Genomic DNA, 12,396 nt, shown 5'->3' on the forward strand with positions numbered 1-12,396 from the left:
ACATGACTGTGGAGGATTATCTCACCAGTTAATTGTTAATGTGAGTGCACAGGAGTGGAGACTCACCTGCTCACTCCCTTGCCTGCTGTATCTCTCACAATTTCTGGGTGGCCAGAGGCAGTCATGGCCAAACTTACCCAGTCCTTTGAGGCACAGTTTCTCTGTTTTTGTTGATGTCCCCACCATGTACTGTAGGGGCCCCTCTATGGCTGATCACACCCTGAATCCATGGTCCCAGGTACCCTCTGATCCTTCTCTTCTTTCTTTCTAGGAGAAGCCTGCTCTGCCTTGACCACTCTGCCATTTTACCAGAAGTCAAATTGTAAGTATTTTAAAGCAGGACAATGGTTTATAACCTTCATATCTAATGGAAGTTTGTATACCAGCAAAAGGTAGTACCCACATGTGTTTAACCAATACCCATTTTAAACAAGCTCTTTCTCCTTCTCTGCAAGTCTCTCTAAGTTGAAAGGTCATTGTTAGCACATCTTAAACATACTTGCACCTACTTCTGAGTTTTCTATTCTCACACTGAACCCAGACTAGATCAAGGGTTGGACTTCAAATCAGTTACTTAATAGTTGTGTGTCCTTGGGGAATTTACTGATCCTCTCTGTACCATCTGTCTTCTGAAAACTGGGAAAAATGATAGGATCTGTCTCACTGGTTTGAGACATTTGAGGATAATATGGTCATCCTCGTTTTGTTAACACATTCAAATCTGGTAGGGGGAGTGCCCTTATATTCCTTTTCCTCTATAGAAACTTTCTGGCAATTCCTGCACTTTCCTCCATAATTAGTGGAAAAGAGTTTTTTAAACTCCTATTTTGCAGGGTGATGTAAGACAATCTAGACCTGCCTCCTAAGGAACTTACCTCTCTATTTCAAGGAATTAAGCTGATGGGGGTTCCCCTGAGGAAGCCTCTGACCCAGCTGCCCACCATGAGGCTTTCTCAATGGCCTTCAGGGTAGTGCCTCTTGGGAAGATTTATCTAATATCTCTTTGCACATTAGGACGACAGAGAGGTGTTGGGCAGCAATTCTGGACCATTTGCTGGAACAGAACCCTGGAAACCAGGCTTTGGGTGGCTCTGAGTGAAGTGTTCACCTCACAGGAAAGGAGAGGGAAAATCTAATGCCCTTGGTAGCATTCAATGCAGGACAGAGGGGTCATAAAAGGGAGGTGAGAGAGTGGTTCAGTCAGTCCTTTCCTTGGGACTAGAGCATATCCATAGAAGGCAAAGTGGGATGGAGCAGAGAATAGAAAAATAGTAGCCTCATCACACTGAAACAGAGATGGTTAGGAATGGCACTTTTTCTTGCTATAACAGAAGTGATTCAGACTTACAACCCTGCTCAGAGAGTCGGATGAGTCTGTGCCTCCAGTTGAAGACAGATTCTTCAGGGGAGAAGACCCACAAAACTTCTCCCCTGGTTTAGGGTCCATTCTTCCCTAGGAAATTCCTCCTCCAAAACCCTGAGCTACAGCACTCCTCAGAGACATGATGCTGCAGGTGAGAGCCCACATTCCCTGCAGACTTTGTCCATAGGGCTCAGACTGAGTCTCCCTGAATGCTTTTTCTCTCCAACAGGGCTGGGACTAGAGTGAGTTGAGAGAGACATTGAAAACTCAGTAATCAAGGTAAGTAATATTTTGATGCAATATTTTTAAAAAGCTGAATGTAATGCTAAAAATCCATGCTGAATAAAATATCAAAATGTTAACTATAAACAGAATCAGCTCTACTGTATATTTTACTTAATCTCAGGCTCCAAGGGGGCAGAGTAGCAGCACTACAACCAAACAAGGCTGGCTTCAGTGGTTTTAATCCTTCTTTCCCTCTGGTTCTAAGTCACATATAGGGCAGGAAACAGGACTCAGCACCCAGATTCTGTTTATTGGGCATTTGTGCCAAATGCTGTGTTCTGGCCAACAAATCTGCATATTGACCCTATCCATTTGCTGGTATTTATTTTTTCTTATTTTCTACTGGTTACCTGAGGTATTACAATACACATCTACTCTACCTTCAGAGAACATTATACTAATCCATGTGAAGTGTAAGAGCCTTACAAACTGTATGCATCTTGTCCTCCCTTCCATCCTTTGTGCACTTTTGTCATACTTTTGACTTTTACTTATGTCATAATGCACAATGCACTGCCATGTTTTTCTTTAGACAATCAATTATCTTTTAGAGTGGTTAAAAAGGATTAACTGTGAGTTATACATTCACCCTCATTTTCATTTCCTGTGCTCTTCATTTCTTTGGTGTCTCCAGTTTTTGGACTGGTGTAATTCCTTTGCCTATAGAACTACTTTAACATGTCTTGTGTGACTCTGCTGGGGTTTGTCTAAACTTTCTTTATTAAATGGTTTTGTTTTACTGAAAAGTTTTCATTTTTCCTATACTTTTGAAAAGTTTTTTGCTAGGTTAAAGTGGTTTTCCTTTAATCACTTGAAAGTTTGTCCTCTAATTTGTATAGTTTCTGACAAAACTCTACTGTAACCCTTATCCTTATTCCTCTGTATAGTTAGAAAATTCCACTCTTTTCCAAACAGCATATTAAGCAAACCTTTTGCAAGAATTTCTAGTGGCCAGATTAAAATGCTGCAGCTTCTGCATCCTGTCCAAAATTCCCTTTCCCCAGCTATATACATTCCAATCTTTAAAAAATATACAAAACTCCACTACTCACCTTTCCATTGTCTCAATATCATTCCCTCTCAAGTCCCACCCTGACAGGTCCCTGGGTCCAATCACCATTTGACCCATCAGCTAAACTCCTCTCCCTCTTTACCAACTGATCACCCCTAATAGCTGATCATAAATACTGCTCTCTCCATGTCTTGAGCAGGCTGAAGTTTTACTTCAGATCCTTCACCATGCTGATTGCACTTTTCTTTCTGACTCCCACTATACTACTGCTTGAATAAAACTTTTCCTGCCTGAAATCAGTCTCCATGCCCTCTATGACTATATCCCAAAATTTCTATCATGTATCTCAAGTTGTCAGCAGTTTGAAGGTATGTTTAGGTGTGTGCATGTTTGCGTGTGTGTACATGTGTGTGTTTGCATTTGATATTTATCCTGCTTGGTGAGTCTGAGTTTCTTTAATCTGCAATTTGATGTACTTTATTACTCTTGGAAATTTCTAAACCAACTTCAAATATTCCTTATGCTCTGTTCTTGCTCTTCTTCTTCTGGGATTCCAGTTACATATTTGTTGGGACATTTGACTTTGTCTCATGCTCTTGGAAGTCTTTTTCTGTTTCATTTTACTTTGTCTCTTTGTATTTCAGTTTGGATAACTTCTACTGAGCAATCTACGCTGATTCTTTCCATGGCTGAGCTGAGGTTCCAGATGAGCCCATAGAAGACATTTTTCTTCTCTGTCATGTTGAGGAAGGGAGAAGGAGTTGTTTGATGTTTCCTACATTTTTGCTTTCTTGTTGCTGTTTCCACCTTTCCTACTAAAGCCTTTAACAAAATTTATAGTTAATTTCCCTGCTGGGTGGTTCTAAAATTTGGGTTTGGGATCTGAGCATAGATTTGTTATTCAATTTCTCTCTTGAAGAATTTTTTTTCCTCTTACTTTTTTGGTGATACTATTTGGCCAAAAGCCAGACAAATTCTTTAGGATGGTAAAAAAGAAAGATGAATTGTATTTATGTTTCACAAGTGGTTCTCCTCTTCTGCTGGGCCTTTATGTGGGAGGTAGACTCAATCTTAGTAGTTGAGCATGGTTTGGATTTTGTTTTATTATTTAGTATCAAAGTTTCTAAAATTTACAAAACTCTACCCACCAAACAACTGCAACTACCTCCCTCTCCTCATCTCTGGATAGCCTCTAATCTACTTTCTGTCTCTATGAACTTGTTGCTTCTAGATATATAACTGGAATCATATTTTATATTTCCTTATGCACCATGCTTATTTCACACAATAATGATTTCAATGTTCATCCATTCTGTAGCTTATATCAGAACTTATATCTTCCTTATTGCTGAATGATATACCATGGGATATATGTACAACATTTCAATTATCCATTCACTGTTGATGAACACTTGGGTTGTTTTCACCACTGGATATTGTGAATAATACTATTGTGAACACTGGTGTGCACAAATCTATTTCTGCCCCTGTTCTAAGTTTTTCCAGGTATATACCTGGGAATGGAGTTGCTGGGTCATATGATCATTCTATGTTTAACTTATCACGGATGCCATATTGTTTTACCCCCTGGCCACACCATTGTACATTCCCATTGACAAGGCATGTGGATTCTAATTTCTCCACATCCTCACCAACACATTAGTTTCCATTAAAGAAATACTTATTCTAGTAAGTGTGAAGTGGTGTCTCATTTTGGGTTTTATTTGCAATTCCCAAATGGCTGATGATGTTGAGCATCTTTTAATGAAACCTTTGGCCATTTATATGCTTTCTTTGGAGGCCTGTTCAAGCCCTTTGCAAAGCATTTTTTTCCAATTCAATTTTATTGAGATATATTAACATACCTTATAATCATCCACAGTGTGTAATCAGTTGTTCACAGTACCATCATGTAGTTGTGCATTCATCACCAAAATCAAGTTTTGAACACTTTCATTACTCCAAAAATTTAAGAATAAAACTACATGTGAAGGAGAACACCAAAAACATGCCATCCCTCATCCCTCTCTATAATTCTTTTAATTTCTGTTCCCGTTTTTCTACTCATCTTTCAATACACTGGAAAAACGGAGTATGAGCCACAAGACTCTTAAAATCACAGTCACACTGTGTAAGCTACATCATTATACAATAACCCTCAAGAATAAAGGCTACTGGGTTGCAGTTCAACATTGTCAGGTATTTCTTTTCAGCTATTCCAATACAGTAAAAACTGAAAGGTGATATATATATGCATAAGAATACCTTTCACAATGATCTCTTGGCTCCATTTGAAATCTCTTTGCCATTGAAACTTTATACTGCTTCATTTCCCTTCCCCATTTTGTTCAAGAAGATTTTCTCAATCCCACAATCCTGGGTCCAGGCTCATCACCATGAGTCATGTCCCTTGTTGCCAGGGATATTTACAACACTGGGAGTCATGTCCCACATTGCCAGGGAGATTTTCACCCCAGTAGTCATGGGCCACAAAGGGGAAAAGCTGTAAGTTTACCTGCCAAGTTTTTGCCCAACATTTAATTGGTTACTTTTTGTTTATGTTGTTGAATTGTAGGAGTTATTTATGTATTCCAGATGTTAAGCCCATATCAGATACATGATTTGCAACTATTTTCTCCCATTCTGTGGGTTGCCTTTGTGCTTTCTTGATAATGTCTGATGCACAAAAGTTCTTATTTTGATAAAGGCCCATTTAATAATTTTTACTTTTATTTATTGTACTTTTGGTATCATATCTAAGAATCCATTCCAAATATAGGGTCAAGTAGATTTTCACCTATGTTATCTTCTAACAGTTTGTGGTTTTAGCTCTTATATATAGGGCCTTGATCTATTTTGAATTAATTTTTGTGTATATTAGGAGTAAGGGGTCCAATTTCATTCTTTTGCATGTATATATTTAGTTATGACAGCACCATTTCTTTTAGGGATTATTCTTTCCAGATTGCATGTACATGGAACCCTTGTTGAAAATCAATTGGCTGTATATGTTTGGGACTATTTCTGACTCTCAATTCTATTCCATTGGTTTATATGTGTATCCCTGTGCCAGTACAACACTGTTTGATTACTCTCATTTTTTAGTGAGTTTTGAAATTGGGGAGTGGAGACTTCTAACTTCATTCTTCTTTTAAAAAACTCTTTGGGAGGCAAGGCAAGATGGCAGAGTGGTGAGGTGTAGGTTTTAGTTACTCTTCCAGGGCAGTGGGTAGAAAGCCAGGAACTGCATGGACCAGACACTGCAGAGCAGTTTGACTTTGGGCATACTTAATACAACACTCATGAATGCATGGAACAGCTGAGATAAGTGAAATCTGTGTTTTTGCAGCCAGAAGACCCATGTCTCTCCTGCCAGGCTCAGTCCCATGGGAGGAGGGGACATCAGTGCTGGGAACAAGGAGGGAGAACTGCAGTTGCAGCTCTTATTGGAAACTCATTCTACTGCTCCAAAACCCAAATATCAATAGACTGAGACAAGACACCAGAGAACCTGGGAGCAGTCAGCCCAGTGGAGAGGAGATAGGGGTAGCAAAAAGAGCAAGAAAAACCCAAAAGTAAAAGCAGAGAGTTTTTGGAGTTCTGGTCAACATAGAATGGGGAAGGGCAGGGCTCAGGCAGAGTCAGGCTCATATGCAAATCCAGAAGGTAAGTTTCTTTGTCTGAAGAGCCAGTTTCTCTACTTCCTTGATTTTTCCTTAATGGCCCTAATCTCCTGTCTCTTAACATTTCAATAGCTCATTAGATCTGCAAGGAGGACCCTTCTTTTTTTTAATCTTTTTCTCTTTTTCTAAAACAATTACTCTACAAGCCCATTACAGAAAGCCTCAAACACTTGCAATTTGGGCCCAGGCAAGAGCAGAGCTAAGAGAGCTCTGAGACACAAGGCAAAAAGTCCAGTGGCTGAGAAAATTTGCTAAACACCACAACTTCCCAAGAAAAAGGGGGACATCCCCTTAAAGCCATATTCCCAATGGGCAGGGCATGCTCCTGCCTGGCACCAGCCCCACAGCCCAGAGCTGCCCCAAACAACCAAGTGTGATGGGAAGTGTTTCCAACAACACACACACACATCACAAAAATTGGGCATGGGCATTAGCCTTTCATGCACCCTCATCTAATTGTTCCAGAGTTGGGAAGGTAGAGCTGTGTGAAAAGGGGGAAATTAACACATCCCATTCAACCATCCTTTCAGCAGACTTGGAACATCCCTACACAGCCTTGCTGCCCAGAACCACAATGGGAGGATAGTGCTCACCTGTAACTTAGCACAGTCATCCCTCAACAGAGAACCTAGGAGTGCATGCCTTGGAAGAAGGACCTACACACAATTCCCAGGGACCATACACCAATACAAAGGACTTGTGGGTCAGTGGAAGAGGCACAGTGTGGCAAGACTGAACTGAAGTATTAGACTATTGCAACACTTTAAATCTCCAAGAACACCAGGGAGATTTGATTGTTAAAGCCACCCCCTCCCTAACTGCTCAGATATACACCGCATAGGTAGGGTGGGCAACACCAACTACAGTCACAAGCTTGGTGCACCAATTGGGCACCACAAGACTCACATCCCCATTCACTGCAAATACAAAGTGTGGGAGAACTGGCTCGAGGGGAATAGGTGGCTCACAGATGCCACCTGCTGGTTAAAGTGTACTCCATGAAGCTGTAGATCTGACAAATTAGAGATAAGGGTTTTAATTGGTCTACAAATCCTAAAAGAACCCAATCAAGTTAAGCAAATGCTAAGAGACCAAAAACAACAGAAAATTTTAAAGCATATGAAAAACCAGATGATAGGGATAACCCAATCCAAGCACCAAAATCTAAAGATCAGAGGAGACACAGTACTTGGAGCAATTAATCAAAGAACTAAAAATGAACAATGAGACCATGGCACAGGATATAAAGGACATGAAGTAGAGCATGGAACAAGATATAAAGGACATGAAGAAGACCCTAGAAGAGCATAAAGAAGAATTTGCAAGGGTAAATAAAAAAATAGATGATCTTATGGAAACAAAAGAAACTTGGCCAAATTAAAAAGATTCTGGATACTCACAGTACAAGACAACAGGAAGCTAAAAAACAAATCAGTGACTTGGAGGATGACAGAATAGAAAATTAAAGAACATAAGAAAGAAAGAGGGAAAAGGTAAAAAAAAAATTGAAATGGTCCTCAGGGATCTGATAGAAAACATAAATCATCCAAATGTAAGACTCATTGTAGTTCCAGAAGGGGAAGAGAAGGGTAAAAGTCTAGGAAGAGTACTCAAACAAACTGTTGGGGAAAACTTCCCAAATCTACTAAACACCATATATACACAAATCATAAATGCCCAGCAAACTCCAAATAGAATAAATCCAAATAACCCCTCTCTGAGACATATTCTGATCAGACTGTCAAATAAAGAAGAGAAGGAGCAACTTCTGAAAGCAACAAGAGAAAGGCAAGTCACCACATACAAAGGAAATGACATAAGACTAAGTAGTGACTTCTCAGCAGCCACCATGAAGGTGAGAAGGCAGTGGCATGACATACTGAGAGAGAAAAATTGCCAACCAAGAATTCTTTATCGAGCAAATCTCACCTTCAAATTTCAGGGAGAGCTTAAATTTTTCACAAACAAATGCTGAGAGAATTTGCTAACAAGAGTCCTGCCCTACTTGAGATAAAGGGAGCCCTACTGACAGAGAAACAAAGAAAGGAAAGAGAGAGAGATATGGAGAAAGGTCCAGTACCAAAGAGAATCAGTATGGGTACATTAAAGGACATTAAGTGAGAGAGGGAAAAATATACATGACAAACATAAACCAAATGATAAGATGGCTGATTCAAGAAATGCCTTCACAGTAACAACATTGAATATAAATGGATTAAACTCCCCAATTAAAAGATATAGTTTGACAGAATGGATAAAAAATGAAGCATCAATCTGTTGCATTCAAGAGACTCATACAGGGACACAAAGAAATTGAAAGAGAAAGGATGGAAAAAATATTTCTTGCAAGCTACAGCCAAAAGAAAACAGGAGTAGCAATATTAATCCAGATAAAAATGTTTTAAATGCAAAGATGTTATGAGAGACAAAGAAGACCACTACATACTAATAAAAGTCACAATTCAACAAAAAGAAATAACAATCATCAATGTTTATGCACCCAATCAAGTTGCTACAAAATACATGAGAAAAACACTGGCAAACTAAAGGAAGCAATTGATGTTTCCACAATAATTGTGAGAAACTTCAACACATCACTCTCCTATAGATAGATCAACCAGACAAAAGACCAATAAGGAAATTGAAAATCTAAACAATCTGATAAATGAATTGGATTTAACAGACAAATATAGAAAATTACATCTGAAATGACCAGGATAAACATTCTTCACTAGTGCTCATGGAACTTTCTTCAGAATAGATCATATACAGGGACATAAAACAAGCCTCAATAAATTTTAAAAAAATTGAAATTATTCAAAGCACATACTCTGATGACAATGGAAAACATTTAGAAGTCAATAACCATCAGAGACTTAGAAAATTCAAAAATACCTGGAGGTTAAACAACATGCTCCTAAACAATCAGTGGGTTAAAGAAGAAATAGCAAGAGAAATTTCTAAATATATAGAGACAAATGAAAATGAAAACACAACATACCAAAACCTATGGGATGCAGCAAAAGCAGTACTGAGGGGGAAATTTATAGTGCTCAACACATGTAATAAAAAGGAATAAAGAGACAAAATCAGAGAACAAATGGATCAACAGGAGAAGCTAGAAAATGAACAGCAAACCAATCCTAAACCACATAGAAGAAAAGAAATATAAATGATTAAAGCAGAAATAAATGGCATAGAGAAAAAAAGAATAGAGATGATAAATAACACCAAAAGTTTGTTCTTTGAGAAGACCAAAAAGATTGACAAGCCCCTAGTTAGACTGACAAAATCACAAAGAGAGAAGACCCATATAAAAAAAATAATGAATGAGAAAGGTGACATTACTGTGGATCCCAAAGAAATTTAAAAAAATTTAAGAGGCTTCTATGAACAGCTCTATGCCAATCAACTGGATAATGTAGAGGAAATGGACAATTTCCTGGAAACATATGAACATCCTAGACTGACCAGAGAAGAAACAGAAGACCTCAACCAACCAATCACAAGCAAAGAGATCAACTCAGTCATCAAAAACCTTCCCACAAATAAATTCCCAGGGCCAGATGGCTTTACAGGGAAATTCTACCAAACTTTCCAAAAAGAACTGACACCAATCTTACTTAAATTCTTTCAAAACATTGAAAAAAATGGAATACTACCTAACTCATTTTATGAAGCTAACATCTATCTAATACCAAAACCAGGCAAAGTTGCTGCAAAAAAGGAAAACTACAGGCCTAACTCCCTAATGAATACAGATGCAAAAATTCTCAACAAAATACTTGCAAATCGAATCCAAAGACACATTAAAAAAATCATACACCATGACCAAGTGGGGTTGATTCCAGGCATGCAAGGATGATTCAACATAAGAAAATCAATATATTACAATGCATTAACAAATCAAAAGAGAAAAATCAACTGATCATCTCAATAGATGCTGTAAAAGCAGTCGACAAAATCCAACATCCCCTTTTGATAAAAACAATTCAAAAGGTAGGAATTAAAGGAAACTTCCTGAGTATGATAAAGAGCATATATGAAAAAACCACAGCCAGCATAGTACTCAATGGTGAGAGACTGAAAGCCTTCCCTCTAAGATCAGGAACAAGACAAGGATGCCCTCTGTCACCACTGTTACTCAACATGGTGCTGGAAGTGCTAGCTAGATCAGTCTGGCAAGACAAAAAAATAAAATGCATCCAAATTAGAAAGGAAGAAGTAAAACTCATTATTTGCAGATGATATGATCTTACATCTGGAAAACCCTGAGAAATCAATAATACAGCTACTAGAGCTAATAAACAAATTTAGCAAAGTAATGGGATACAAGATTAATGCACATAAGTCAGTAATGTTTCTACATGCTAGAAATGAACAAATTGAAGAGACACTCAAGAAAAAGATACCATTTCCAATTGCAACTAAAGAAATCAAGTGCCTAGGAATAAACAACCAAAGATGTAAAAGACCTGTACAAAGAAAACTATATAACTCTACTAAAAGAAATAGAAGGGGACCTTAAAAGATGGAAAAATATTTCATGTTCATGGATAGGAAGGCTAAATATCATTAAGATGTCAATGCTACCCAAACTCATCTACAGATTCAATGCAATCCCAATCAAAATTCCAACAACCTATTTCCAGACTTGGAAAAACTTGTTATCACATTTACTTGGAAACAGAAGATGCCTCAAATTGCTAAAGACACTCTAAAAAGAAAAATGAAGTGGGAGGACTTACACTCCCCGACTTTGAAGCTTATTATAAATCCACAGTTTTCAAAACAGCATGGTACTGACACAAATATAGACATATTGATCAATGGAATTGAATTGATAATTCAGAGATAGACCCTCAGGTCCATGGCTGACTGATCTTTGATAAGGCCCACAAAGCCACTGAACTGAGATATAACAGTCTTTTCAACAAATGGGGCTGGGAGAGTAGGGTATCCATATCCAAAGAAATGAAAGAGGACCCCTACCTCATACTCTACACAAAATTTAACTAAAAGTGGATCAAAGATCTAAATATAAAAGACAGTACCATAAAACTCCTAGAAGATACTGTAGGGAAACATCTTCAAGGCCTTGTATTGGCAGCCACTTCCTAGACTTTACACCCAAAGCACAAGCAACAAAAGAAACAATAGATAAATGGGAACTCCTCAATCTTAGAAGTTTCTGTACCTCAAAGGAATTTGTCAAAAAGGTGAAGAGGCAGCCAACTCAATGGGAAGAATTTTTGGTAACCATGCATCTGACAAAAGACTGATATCTTGCATGTATAAAGAAATCCCACAACTCAATGACAATAGTACAGACAGCCCAATTATAAAATGGGCAAAATATATGAAAAGACAGTTCTCTGAAGAGGAAATACAAATTTCCAAGAAACGCATGAAAAAAGTTCTGCTTCTCTAGCTATTAGAGAGTTGCAAATTAAGACCACACTGAGATACCATCTCACACCAATTAGAATGGCTGCCATTAAACAAACAGGACACTGCAAATGCTGGAGAGGATGTGGAGAAATTGGAACTCTTATTCATTGTTGGTGGGACTTTATAATGGTTCAGCCACTCTGGAAGTCATTCTGGCAGTTCCTTAGAAAACTAGATGTAGATTTACCCTTTGATCCAGTGATACCACTTCTCAGTATATATACCTGGAAGATCTGAAAGCAGTGACATGAATAGATATCTGCAAGCCAATGTTCATAGCAGCATTATTCACAATTGCCAAGAGATGGAAACAACCCAAATGTCTTTCAACACCATGAGTGGATAAATAAAATGTGGTATATAACATGACGGAATTCTACACAGCTGTAACAAGGAACGATGTTGTGAAACATATGACAACATGGATGAACCTTGAAGACATAATGCTGAGTGAAATAAGCCAGGCACAAAAAGAGAAATATTATATACCACCACTAATGTGAACATTGAAAAATGTAAAACTAATGGTTTATATTGTTGAATGTAGAGGAACTAGTGATAGAGGGCATTTAAGGAAGGGGGACTGATAATGTAATAAGATC

The 12,396-nt window shown here is 38.2% G+C and overlaps 1 long non-coding RNA gene across 1 annotated transcript; it reads left to right on the top strand.

Moving 5' to 3' along the window:
* Window positions 1-207: 207 nt before the first annotated feature.
* On the top strand, window positions 208-3,541 carry LOC119505167. Its single transcript, XR_005210690.1, has 3 exons — window positions 208-322; window positions 1,593-1,642; window positions 3,305-3,541. It is a non-coding gene; the product is annotated as an uncharacterized LOC119505167 (long non-coding RNA).
* The last annotated feature ends 8,855 nt before the right edge of the window (window positions 3,542-12,396 follow it).

The sequence above is a fragment of the Choloepus didactylus genome, chromosome 10, assembly GCF_015220235.1.
Source record: "Choloepus didactylus isolate mChoDid1 chromosome 10, mChoDid1.pri, whole genome shotgun sequence".
Classification (NCBI taxonomy): domain Eukaryota; kingdom Metazoa; phylum Chordata; class Mammalia; order Pilosa; family Megalonychidae; genus Choloepus; species Choloepus didactylus.